Source organism: Podarcis raffonei, chromosome 12 (assembly GCF_027172205.1).
Source record: "Podarcis raffonei isolate rPodRaf1 chromosome 12, rPodRaf1.pri, whole genome shotgun sequence".
NCBI lineage: Eukaryota > Metazoa > Chordata > Lepidosauria > Squamata > Lacertidae > Podarcis > Podarcis raffonei.
Window position 1 is genome coordinate 40,379,277 of NC_070613.1, and position 14,048 is coordinate 40,393,324.

The following is a 14,048-nucleotide window of genomic DNA, read 5'->3' on the forward strand; positions in this document are numbered from 1 at the left end:
TCCACCAGGGGTGCTGCGTTGCTCCCAAGGATCTTTAAACTTGGTTGGTCCTTTACAGGAATTTGCCACCATTGTTGCAAAGTGGTGCTGGCACTTTGGGTGATCTTGCCCTTATTTTTTCTCTCAGAAAGGTCCCCTTTCTCAGCATGATGCATGGAATACCTGTGGCCGCCTCTGACACATAGTGAGGTGGAAGGAAGGAGAGACCAGCAGTGAGAGGAGCAGAAGGGTCAAGCAATCTGTTATGGCTGGCCCTGTGGGAGCACACATTCTGTCACCCTCTGAGCCACATGGCTATCTTTGAGAAATATATTGTGGAATGCTGAACCACAGTTTCTCCTGCTAAAACCAGGAAAATATGGTTTAAAGCTGCTTACCCAAATTCTGACACTATGGAAAATGTCTGTCCGTCTTCATCCTATGCTTTTCTTTCTCTGGATCTACTTTATTGTGTGTGTTTCCTTTTTTAATCCTTTAGACATTTCCCTTTCATGTTACCTTATACTGCCTGTGCAACCCTGTTCCAATGCTGCAGTGTGTTGGACAACACTGCAATGATTGGATTTGGCAGTGTTCCTTTGGCTTTTCTTTTCATTTCAGAATCTTAGCAACACTGGCACCAATACTGGCATGCTGAAAAACTCTTATTTCATGTATTATATATCCATGCTCCAGTGAGCTGATGACATACATTTTATCCTCACAAGAACTCTGAGGTACGTTAAAGAGAGGGGGCAAGGGGAGGGGGCTATTGGTTTGTCTTGTCCTTGTTTTTTATTATGTATTTTGTGTTTTTATCTTGTATTTCTATGCTGTGAACCGCCCTGAGATCTACAGATGAAGAGCAGTATACAAATTTAGCAACCTGGGAAAGTAGCCCATCCAAGAGAAGGTAAACTCCGACCCTAATCCTCTGCTGCCTTGCAGGATAGGGAGAAGAAAAGGCTAAAGAGCAAATCCTACACAAATCCAGAGTGGAGTCCCTAAGACAGTTGGATGGTGCCTTGTACATCTTGTATGCTTTGGACCACATCAGCAAGGCTGAGAGGAGGGTCTTGTCATCTGGGACCTTCCTACACATTGCCCAGGCTTGCGCCCCAGGGAGGTCACTTCAGTGCTGCTAACACAGCAATTTAACTTTACCCCTGGAGGAACACTCCATTGTCTCTTGATACAGAAGGATGCCAGCAACAGGCCATGGCTGAATTTCAGGGCTGACTGGAGATTTGCCTCCAGATCTCCCTAATCATAGCTCCCTAGTTATAACCCTAGTGACTAGACCACACTAACTCACCTTCCATCTAATTATTATTAGGAAACTAATAGCAGTTTTGGGATGCGGATGGTGCTGTGGGTTAAACCACAGAGACTAGGGATTGCCGATCGGAAGGTTGACGGTTCGAATCCCCATGACGGGGTGAACTCCCGTTGCTCGGTCCCTGCTCCTGCCAACCTAGCAGTTCAAAAGCACGTCAAAGTGCAAGTAGATAAATAGGTACCACTCTGGCATGAAGGTAAACGGTGTTTCCGTGTGCTGCTCTGGTTCGCCAGAAGTGGCTTAGTCATGCTGGCCACATGACCCGGAAGCTGTACGCCAGCTCCCTTGGCCTATAGAGCGAGATGAGCGCCGCAACCCCAGAGTCGGCCACGACTGGACCTAATGGTCAGGGTTCCCTTTACCTTTAATGGCAGTTTTAATGAATTACATTTTTCTACATTAGATGATTGGCAACTTCTTTGCATCTTTGAAGTAATATAATGTTTTGTATATCTCTATAAATCTTATCTGAATTCTACAGACAGCAGCAGGGTTCATTTCGAGTTTTATTCAGGTTTATTCTCAGTGAATGCATGTCACTTTAAAGCAGCACATTGCCTGGGTACACCCTGCAAGTAACAGTATCAAAGGTGTCATTTCAACTATGTCATCAGCTCTTTGAATTGTACTTGAAAAAGCATCCAGGGTGCTATCGCTAGAAGCACACAACCGAATTATTCTTTATAAATAAATCTTCAGAATACCCTATTGTTTGTATTCCATGGCTATGAGATGGAACGACCTTATGTAAATGCCACCATAGCAGTTTCTCTCACAGGTGTAGCCAAATTGCTTTTCTATAAATGTCATTGCAATGATTACTTTCCCTCCCTTCAAAATGTGCTTGGAAGCCATGGTAGTAAAAAACTTAAGAGGGTGCCGGGTAGAAAACATATAAAGGGCAGGTACAGAAATTACATATGTTACGATTGATACAGAATGTTTACAACTACTGTGTGGATTCAGTGCTAATAGAAATATCTGTGATATAGGCAGGGCTTCCCCCACCCCCAGCCGGAACTCAGTTCTGGCAACTCTCAGGCAGGCACCATTGCCATTCTAAGAGAACAAGGGAGAAGTTCATTGTTAAGTTGTGGGTGAACATATCAGACGACACAGCGATTCTTCAAATAGCTCTTGTTTATTCACAGGCCAGAACTGAACTGAACTGAAGGGTTCAGTCAGCCTGTTTATATAGAGCTCCAGTACAACGTTACTGTAACAACTTTCTAAAACTATCCAATCACTGAACGTCACTTTTGATCCTTCATTTGCATAACTATCTACAGTATCCTCCTGCTGGCCCTGGGTGAGAACTTCAGTACATAACACCCATAGTGAGCTCTGGCACCTGTTTTTTCTAGAAAAATAGCACTGAATATAGGTGGGAAGCAGCCATTGCTTCTCATATTTAAAATGAGAATGAAAATCCCTCTGAAATGTTACTATGAAAATTTCAACACAAAACCTACTAAAAGTTCAAATATATATAGTTAACATTCAAATAATGTAAATAATGTATTCTAAATACAATCTGATTTTAATAAAGTATGTCGCCATTTAGATCACCTATCATGAACTGTTTCACTGTTAATATCAGTCACCACATTTAAGCATTTTAAATACAGTGGTACCTCGGGTTACAGACGCTTCAGGTTACAGATGCTTCAGGTTACAGACTCCACTAACCCAGAAATATTACCTCGGGTTAAGAACTTTGCTTCAGGATGAGAACAGAAATTGTGCAGCAGCGGCACAGTGGCAGCAGGAGGCCCCATTAGCTAAAGTGGTGCTTCAGATTAAGAACAGTTTCAGGTTAAGAACAGACCTCCAGAACAAATTAAGTTCTTAACCCGAGGTACCACTGTACATGGAAGTGACAATAAGGGAATAATCCAGACTCCACTTTCATTAATTCTAAACAGTTAATCAGTGATTTACACACACACACACACACACACACACACACACACACACACACACCCTTCACTATTGGCATTCTGTACTTGGATACCTGTATCCGATTCTTCAAATTTTTTTGCGAACTGAGTTGTACAAGGTCTGGAATTCTAAATTTCTCTTCTATTATATATGTCTGTCTCCCACTGCGTACATATGATCGCTGCAGGGTAGACAATACAGACATATTTTATTTAGTTCACACCAGGAAGGGACTCAAGACGAATGTGTTCCTAACGATGTGTCACTTGAGGAACTCAAACAACCATGGATCATGCCAGTGGGAAGAGAAGACGCTTAAATATTTCAAGTAATTTTGAGATGCAGGCTAATACATATCTCAGGCATATCTCTCTCTCAGAGGTGGGCAGATTCTGGGCCTGCAGGATCTACTTTGCTATTTACTAGAACTCCAAAGTCCGTGTGCTAGATTTTGGGACTTAGGGTTTCTGCTGAAGGGGCCTTGATGTCACATAAGCCCTAAACCAGAGGGCAATGTAGTAAGCATCTCAAGTACAGTGGTACCTCAGGTTACATACGCTTTAGGTTACATACTCCGCTAACCCAGAAATATTACCTCAGGCTAAGAAGTTTGCTTCAGCATGAGAACAGAAATCGTACTCTGGTGGCGTGGCAGCAGCAGGAGCCCCATTAGCTAAAGTGGTGCTTCAGGTTAAGAACAGTTTCAGGTTAAGATCGGACCTCTGGAATGAATTAAGTACTTAACCCAAGGTACCACTGTATAGTTTAACTTTAGAATCAGAAAACATGCCACCCCGTCTTTTGACAAGCCACTCCTGAAACAGAGGGGTGAGTTCAGCCACTGCGAAAACAGCATGATTCAGCTAGCTCTTATATTCTTATATTAGCATCTGACACAAAATAAGGACTTCCTGTGTGAAATGAGAAAGAGTGAGAAGTCCTGGAGTTTTGCACAATCATCTGAATGCAATGAAAGAGGTTTTCTGGATGGTATCCCGTTTAACCTGGGCCTCCCCCGGCCACAGAGAAATTGGTAAATAAGAATGGTCCGTCCCCCCCCCCCCCCGTTCAGGCTAGGACTGTGGCCCCCTAAGCTATTTCTGTGCAGTCTCTGGACGTTTATAGTCCACCAACAATTATATTTATACAAATTAAACGGTAAAGCATAAAGAACATCCACTTTTTTCTTTTTTTACAAAAATAAAAAATAGACTGTGCATATGCTTGTCTCAGCAACAACTACATTGTGGTTTCCCACTCACCCCCACCCCAGTTTTTACTCTTTTAACCTTTCTGCTTGGAGTAATTAAGTCATTTCTTTAAGCGGTTGCTTTTGACTAATTGCAGCTTTTAAAGAACAGGTTAATAACCGCCATCCATATTTAAACTGCAGATTTTAAGACTGATGCTTATTATGCCATCCAGTAAAGATTTTACAGAATAAAATAACCATTGATCTTTTCCAGCCAGGCACTATTAAAACAAAAGCTGTAAACTCCAGCTGATTAAAACATTACTTAAGTGCTTTATTAAAATTTTTTTAAGCATTTTCACTCATCAAGATTTGACAAATCTGAAGAGCACTTCATTTAATTAACTTGGTGAGAACGTTTTGCATGCAAAGCGAGCGCCCAAGGGACATCCAGTGCACAGAAAGTGATTGTGCTATTATTGTGCAGGATGCTACAACTTACAGAGAGCTAGTTAATCTCACTTCCCATTGTGCCATGCCTCCTAGCACATGTAGAAGGCAGGAAGAGATAACTGGAAGAGTCTTATGCATAAATTCTAAGAATTTTTTATATATTAAAAAACCACATAAAAATATGACTATGATTCTTTCTCATGCCCAAGTCTAAATCCACAGTCCTTCAATTCATTTTCCCCCTACTCAAGTTACTGAAGGCCTTTACAGTAAAGACTTAATGGAAAGAAACACACGCATCACCCTAAGCCACTTTGAACTGAGGAGGTAAGCTCAACACACATAGCCAAATTATGAAGATGTAAAATTAAAAATTAAAAGTGTTCTGAGAATGAGAGAAGAAAAAGGCCTTTTGCCAGAGAAATAAAACTATCAAGAAACTGGAACACAGTTCATCCAATGAGCTACGTAGGGATTTGAACCCTGGTTTCCCGGGTCTTAGTCCAACACACTACCCAGCTATGCCACACCCACTGTAAAGTGCATGGTTTTAAAGGTAAAGATCAGCACCTGAAATTGGGTTAGAAATACCTAGGCAGTTAATATAAGCAGTACAGTGGTACCTCGGGTTACATACGCTTCAGGTTACAGACTCCGCTAACCCAGAAATAGTACCTTGGGTTAAGAACTTTGCTTCAAGATGAGAACAGAAATCGTGCTCCAGCGGCGAGGCAGCAGCAGGAGGCCACATTAGCTAAAGTGGTGCTTCAAGTTAAGAACAGTTTCAGGTTAAGAATGGACCTCCGGAACGAATTAAATACTTAACCCGAGGTACCACTGTACATAATGAGTATTCCCCCAAGTTTTCTAGTTGTTGCATTCTGTACCAACTCAACTTTACAAACTGCCTTCAAAGGCAGCCTCATGTTCAGCAATTCAAACATATAACTCTGAGGCTAAGCCCACCTGCTCTACATAGGTCCACAGGTAGTCAGTTATCAGAAATTGAGGCAAGAGGTACTGACTTGGTGGTCCAGTGTATATCGGACAGGGATTTAGTCCTGTTTGTCCCCAACCAATTCCAGGAAGAGTAAGAAAATGAGAAACAAACACACCAACCAACAACAACCACATCAGCCTTTTTACAGTGGTAGACCAGAATAGGTCAGATTAACAAGGCCATTTTTGCCTCATTTCCCCAGCGTCTATGCCTCAGCCCACCCACAATCTTCCAGGAACTACATTAACCAGATACAATCCCCTGCATAGGCATGCATACATAAAGATGAGGTGGTCTAGCAGAGGTTGTGGTGAGGCCAGGAAATTTAAGTCTTCATTTTGTTTATTTTTTAACCCATTAGCTTTTTTGAAAAGGTTTGGTGTCTTGACTGATTCTCCCTCTCCCCAGCCCCCTCACACATAGACTGAGATACAGAAAGAAGGAGATGGAAAGGAGTCATAAACTAATCTGTCATTTACCTTCCCCAATATCCCCCTACAACTTTGCAAATAATAGGGAAAGCTGATTTATTTACATCTAGTCCCAAGAAGCAGAACTACAGTATTTTTTGCTCTATAAGACTCACTTTTTCCCTCCTAAAAAGTAAGGGGAAATGTGTGTGTGTCTTATGGAGCGAATGCAGGCTGCGCAGCTATCACAGAAGCCAGAACAGCAAGAGGCATTGCTGCTTTCACTGCGCAGCGATCCTTCTTGCTGTTCTGGCTTCTGAGATTCAGAATATTTTTTTTCTTGTTTTCCTCCTCCAAAAACTAGGTGAGTCTTGTGGTCTGGTGCGTCTTATAGAGCGAAAAATACGGTATTTGAACTAGCACTAGAAACTTAAGGGCTATCTTCTATTAAATTTTAATCTTACTTTCCAAACTTTTTGTTGTTGTTGTCGTTCAGAAACAAAGTACTAAATTCAAAACCTGCTGTGAAAGTTATTTTGAAAATAAAATAAACATGCTTGAAAGTTTTAATCTTGATTGATTCACATTGAGTGAATTGCTAAATGAAATGTTTTAAATGACAGCATTTTGTTTTGCTAGCCTTTTCTTAACTTCCTGTTAAAATAATCCTGTAAGCTTTTATTAAATTGCCTGGGTAATTGTGGAGAACCACAAGTAATAAGAGACAGCAAGCATAAGTAAAGCAAGATGCTTTTTTCTTAAAATATGGCCAGCTCTGAGTACATGATCCAATAGCAAAAATTTCCCCAACTTTTTGGAATATAATCTGACGTTATAGAGATGCACCTGCAACATTGCCTAGGAATGCAGCAAAATAAGATTTACTTTGACTGTCTTTGCTAATCAAAAAGACAAAGTCTCCAGCCAACTCACTGGGACCTCTAAACCTTTCCTTTCCCCTTAAAAGGAACATTCAGAGGTAAAAAATATATCTATTCTCTGTAACAGCTCTATAAAAATTATAGCCTTGGCCCAATGATCCTCAGCTCACAGAGGTTGGGGCTTTTTGCTTCCAAGTTAAAAAATTATTGGCAATGATTTTCTATTACCACATACACCTATAAAAAAGAAATGCTGATTTAGAGTAAATTGAAGTCACCACGCTGCATTTTGTCACAGCCATTCCTTCCTGGAACCAGAAAATATTGGCAGAATCTCATCTACTTTGAAGGACACTACACCTACTTGAGGGGAAGTGTCATATTATTCACTCCTTTCAGTTAACTCAGAAATCATATAAACGTGTCTAAGCCAGAATCTGATAGTTGCTTGTTTTATTGCTTGCTGCAACCATGGTTGGACGTAAATATTTTCTGTTTTTCTACTGCCCTCCCACCACATATTATCCATCTGCAAGAGGAATGGGGATCATGTGTCCCTCGAAATGTTGTTTGACAGCATAGTCAGGGACAGTGAAAGGTGTTTGTGGAGGACCACAGGTTCCAGATTCCCAATCCACAGCTGAGTAAACACTACAGCAGAAAGCCATTGTTGCAATGTCACTCTGGCATTCTCTGCTGCTATAGAAGAAAATATTTTAAAGCCGATTTTATGCTGTGAACCGCCCTGAGACCTGTGGGTATAGGACGGTAAACAAATTTAATAAATAAAATAAAATAAAAGTACGTAAGCACCTGTCAGGGAACTGGGGGCTGAGAAGGGGGAAACGCTGGGGAAATACAGAGAGCAGCCTCCGATAATGAGCAGCTGCACCTCGTCAGAGAGGGAGGATGACGAAGGGTTGTCAGGAAGCAATGAATCAGGGAGGGGGGAGCAACTTCCGGGGCTTCGCTCTTTACGTAAAGGAGGAAGGAAAAGGGGAGGTTTCAGGAAGTGGTTATGCTGGAGAAGACGAAGGGAGGGGCCAGTCTCGGCAACTGACACTGAATGAGGAGGACATGCCTTTTGAGAGCTCCGGATTGTAAATAGTATAAGCCCCACAACCTCTTTTGACAAAGAAAATCAGGTGTAGCCTTCAAATTTTACTTCAATTTATTTTACTACAACTTCTCAGCCATAAAGTTTCTGATCCAGTCTGATTCCAGAAAACACTGGGGGAACACATTTGGATACCATCTTCTAGGAGTGGTTGGTGCTTTCGGCTGGTGCTCTTGCACAGCGCTGGCTTCACTGCCACCCTGCCCTGCCCCATACCATCCCAGTAATCAGTCATCCACAGCCATGCCAGCTTTTTCTGCCATCTTCCTTTCAAGTATACTCCGGGCAGCTGAAAATCCACTTAGCAACACCACTAGCAACCAAACCTGGTCTATTGAAATGTATCAGTTGGGCTCTCGTGTTGTCTGCTGCTAACAAAGCAATAAGCATACAATGATAAAGTATCTAGTCAGTAAGGACTCCAGTATGAGAGAGACTAAATGAGCTGTTACTCAGCAATTTATCAGTTTCTCTCTTTTTTTATTAAAGGACCAGCCATCGCCTCATTCCTATGCAAGTCTGTTAGGCTCTTTCTATAAAGAGTCCCCTTTAACTCTTCCCTTCTACAGCACTCCATAACTGAGAATTTACCAATGTATTTCCTCTTCCCTGACGCGGGTGGCACTGTGGGTAAAACCTCAGTGCCTAGGACTTGCCGATCGTATGGTCGGCGGTTCGAATCCCCGCGGCGGGGTGAGCTCCCGTCTTTCGGTCCCACCTCCTGCCCACCTAGCAGTTCGAAAGCACCCATAAGTGCAAGTAGATAAATAGGTACCGCTTTATAGCGGGAAGGTAAATGGCGTTTCAGTGTGCTGCACTGGTGCTGGCTCGCCAGAGCAGCTTCATCACGCTGGCCACGTGACCCGGAAGTGTCTCCAGACAGCGCTGGCCCCCGGCTTCTTAAGTGAGATGGGCGCACAACCCTAGAGTCGGACACGACTAGCCCGTACGGGCAGGGGTACCTTTCCCTTTCCCTTTCCTCTTCCCAGCCTGAGGTCACCAACTTTTTAGTATTTCATCAAATATACTAAGCCCCTTCTAATGTAAAGGATTCCCTTGAACCTTCCCTTAAGCAACCTGTTCTATCTTCTCCATTTTCTACTACAGTGGTACCTCGGGTTAAGAACTTAATTCGTTACGGAGGTCTGTTCTTAACCTGAAACTGTTCTTAACCTGAAGCACCACTTTAGCTAATGGGGCCTCCTGCTGCCGCCGCGCCGCTGCTGCATGATTTCTGTTCTCATCCTGAAGTAAAGTTCTTAACCCGAGGTAATAATTCTGGGTTAGCGGAGTATGTAACCTGAAGCGTATGTAACCTGAAGTATGTAACCCAAGGTACCACTGTTTTAATGCACAGAAGGGACAAACTTATTTGGCCTCAGCTACGATTCCATATTTGAGAAGATTCTGTGACATCACTTCAGTAAGACTAATCCCGTGATATATATTGGAACCACTGTATCTTGCGGATGTGAATTGTTTTAACTGGTTTAAATAGTGTATTATGGTAAACAAATAGTAGCCTTGGAATAGTAGCCTGGAAGGGATTTCTATTGGCAAGATAACCACAGAATGGGTAAACATGCTCCCTCAAACCTTGCATGAAATTCCTGCGCATCACATGGAATTTGGTTCTAAGGCAGGGGTGGGGGAGGTAACAATCCAGATAGTGTAAGGTTATCAGATTTTTTTCAATGAATCCAGGGACACTTTTCAACTTCAATGGATTTTGTATGGGGACTGAAGTATAAATCCAGGGACTGTCCCCGGGAAATGTGGACATCTGGTAACCTTAAGATAGTGGCTAATTTCATCCGGCTCTTTGGGATCTCCCTCACTCACCAGTTGCCCAGCAGGGAGAAGCTGAGACAAAGCAGGGCTTTGATGTTGCACAAAGTGTGCACATGTAGCTCTTTCCTCTCTGAGAATATTTACTGTAAAGATAAAGGTAAAGGACCCCTGGACAGTTAAGTCCAGTCAAAGGAGACTATGGAGTTGTGGCATTCATCTCACTTTCAGGCTGAGAGAGCTGGCGTTTGTCCACAAACAGCTTTCTGGGTCATGTGGCAAGCAGGACTAAACCGCTTCTGGCGCAACAGAACACATGATGGAAACCAGAGCGCACAGAAACGCCATTTACCTTCCTGCCACAGCAGTACCTATTTATCTACTTGCACTGGAGTGCTTTTGAACTGCTAGATTGGCAGGAGCTGGGACAGAGCAATGGGAGCTCACTCCGTCACGGGGATTCAAACTGCCAACCTTCCATCAGCAAGCCCAAGAGGCTCAGTGGTTTAGACCACAGTGCCACGTGCGTCCCAATATTTACTGTAGGAAAATCTAATTGGTGGTAGAAATGCCTAAGCAAAGAGGCAAATGTCTGTTCATTGAAAACAGGCAAAAAAGTGTCAATCCTGATTACCTGGGAAGCACCAACTCAAAGGATTTGTCATGTTGGGATGCAGCTTCAGGTTATTGGCCCTTATTGAGCCCATCACTGCATCCATGTTCTGGTCTGCAGACTGTGCAGCCCCGTAATTAAGAGAAGTAGTGCTGGGTGTCATTCTGGATATTGATGACATCTCATTCCAAATTTCCTACCCCAGCAGCTTCATACAGACATTAAACGGCACTGGGAACAAGATGGAATCCTGTGGCAGTGGCGTAGCGTGGGTTGTCAGCACCCGGGGCAAGGCAAGTAATTTGCGCCCCCTAACCCCCAGATGTTGCGCCCGGTGCGGCCGGGCCCCCCTGCACCCCCCACGCTACGCCACTGTCCTGTGGGACTCCACTGCCTTGCTACTGAACAGCAACCTCACAATACCAGTCTCTGAAACCTGCCCTGGAGATAGGATCAAAACCACTGCAACATGGTGCCTCCAATTTGAGGTCTACAGATATGGCCCAATAAGATATCATGGCCAATTGTATCAAAAGCCACTGGGAAATTAAGGAGTAGAAACAAGGGCATATTCTCTGTAGTGAAAATATTTATATCAGGAAGCAACAACTGAAAATACATTTAAATGGGTTTCTTTGATACTTTAACTCTAACTGTTATAATTAGGAAAATATTTGCATTTTATGCACTATCTGATTTTGCAGCTATAATGTAATGTAAGCTATTAAATTGGCATCCGCCTGTCTTGGGAGAAAATTGAAAAGTGTGCCGTTAGGGGTGAAGTCAAACCATTGGAGAGTTAAAACATCTTGAAAATGTACTTGGCAAATGAATCCACCTCCTCCATTCTCTCTCTCTAATATATAGATAGATATAGATATATAGATATATAGATATATAGATATACCGATATAGATATATATATATAGAGAGAGAGAGATATAGATACACACACATACATACAGGTTACGATGAAAGTTAGGAAACAAAATTGTGTGGCGTACATATAGATAAATGCATTCAGAAGTAGAATCAGTAAAATGTTCATTCTTTTCCACTAGATAAACTCTTACTGAACCCGTGAACCTGAAACTTCTCCGGGGCTTTCACAGCAGTCTACAGTTTTCAGCTTAAATGGCTGAGTTGTTAACATTTCTTTCTAAATATGACTTGGGGGTACGCATACACTACACAATTAAGCGCATAGCACCTACAAATGTTCCGCTAACCAGATTGCTAATTAGCACGCTGTTTTTATATAATGCTTCATAAAGCTCTACTTAATGCAATCGGATGGCAAGATCATTGAAAGTTACCTCAGTTGCTGCTGTGCAAGAAATCTCTTGGCTTGCACTATCCCCAGAGAAACATTTTGCTAGCCTGTTGTTTCCCCCCACATAACATTGATTAATTTCGGAATCAAGGGTGAAAACAGTGGTCGCCACCTCCTCTGTAGGTCTGATCCTCTAGCCCAAATGCCTGCCCCCTCTATTATCACATTCACCAAAACAATAACAGCGTCTCTGCATAGTAGTCACAGCACAGAGTACTTTGTGTAATGCCAGTAATTTGTGTAATGCCAGTAATCTGTGATATCTATAATTCTCTCTATGCTCCAACCCTTCTAGATGCCATACATGGAAAATGGAGGGAAGTTATTCCCCTCTCTAGACAGTTTGTTTTTATTTAAGAAACTTTATAGACCACTTACTGGGCGGAAGAACCAGTTTATGAAGAACAATATAAAATATTCATTTTTAAGTAGCGATAAAACCAAACATTAAAAACAAGTTTATGTGACATTGGGTCTCCCGCCTCAAAATATACACAAAACCAGAAATTTAAAAACAATTGCATGTAATAAAATTACATGCTTGAATAGGCTTGCCAAAGCAAAAACCTTTTTAAAAAAGAAGGCCTTCATTTATTTTATTTAGTTTGTCCCCAAAATCATCACATAGTTGTACCTAGAAACTTTGTCAGAATGTTCACCAATCACATGCTGCTACTGCAGCTAGCTTTCCAAAAAGAATATTGTGGTAGAGTGAAAAACACTATAGTTGCAAACCAAAGCTGAATAAATAAAGTTTGATAAATAAAAATTTGATCCAAGGGATTACCCTGCTAAATAAGCAGGCCTGGTAATAGGATCTACCCAGCAACTTACTTGGGTCACGATTTAGCTAGTTCTAGCAAAAGGGATGAGAAATCTTATGAGGGGCAAATCTCATGTGGACAGGACTTCTTTCTTCCTTTAAGATATGTCAAGGTCTTTATTGAAGACATTTTAGGTCACCCTTCAATCCTAAAATCTGAAGGGTATTTAATTTAAAATAAAGTAGTAGCAGAACCCTGAAGAGCAAACAACATCCCAACATAAGTAGGAAGTTGAAAAAACAACTTTTAGGGGTGGACTTTGGTCTTTCAAATTTCAGTAGCACCCCATGCAAGCCCAAAATTTGGCACCCCCCTCACCTCCCATTGTGCTCAATTCACTACAACACAGTTGCAATGCCCTCCTGGGCTCAGCACCTAGTGTGGCAGAACTGGTCACACTACCGTAAATCAATCTCCGCTTTGGGTACAATACATGACAGTTGCACCCAGCCACAGTCACCCCTATTATGGCAGGTCATCAACAACCAAATTAAACGTGATGGTTACTTGTTGCATCATATACCTGCCACACCTAACTTGCAGGCATGGGGGGTTTTCACCAGGGTTGTAAAAGTTGGGAAAGGTTTTTAAACCCTGTCTGCCTCTGCAGAGGTCCGAATGAAACACCCTTCTGCAGCTGCAATCGGCCCTTGGAGCAGAGGAAGCTTCCGTTGGTGACACTGAGAGCTGGTCTCCCAAAGCTACCAGCAACTGTCACAAGGCAGTTCTAACTGGGATTGCAGGAGAGCAGGTTAAATCTTCCCTTCGCATGTGTTACCAATCCTGGAATAAATCAACTACATGGCTGCTATTTATTAATTTTTTTTAAAAAAAAATGCAACAGCAGAGATGTGTTTCATGCCATGCCAAGTTTGGCTCTAAGGTTTTCACTTCCACCTTCCATCTCTTATATGAGACTAGCAAGGTAGCACAATGACATGCAGTCTAAATGGAATATCTGCATCTGCCAGGAAGTGGCATTTCATGCTTTGTGGTGGGCTGATGACCATATGCCGTTATTGCTATGTACTGAATTCACAAGCTCTGAGTGCCTTCTGGCGGTTCCCTCACTGCGAGAAGTGAAGTTACAGGGAACCAGGGCCTTCTTGGTAGTGGCGCCCACCCTGTGGAACAGCCTCCCATCAGATGTCAAGGAAATAAACACCTGACTTTTAGAA

General features: G+C 42.4%; 1 protein-coding gene across 11 annotated transcripts in view; it reads right to left on the reverse strand.

The window, feature by feature from the left end:
* Positions 1 to 14,048, reverse strand: part of ZNF385D (zinc finger protein 385D) — a 551,565-nt gene that overhangs the window by 113,331 nt on the left and 424,186 nt on the right. The gene's annotated exons all lie outside the window — the stretch shown is intronic.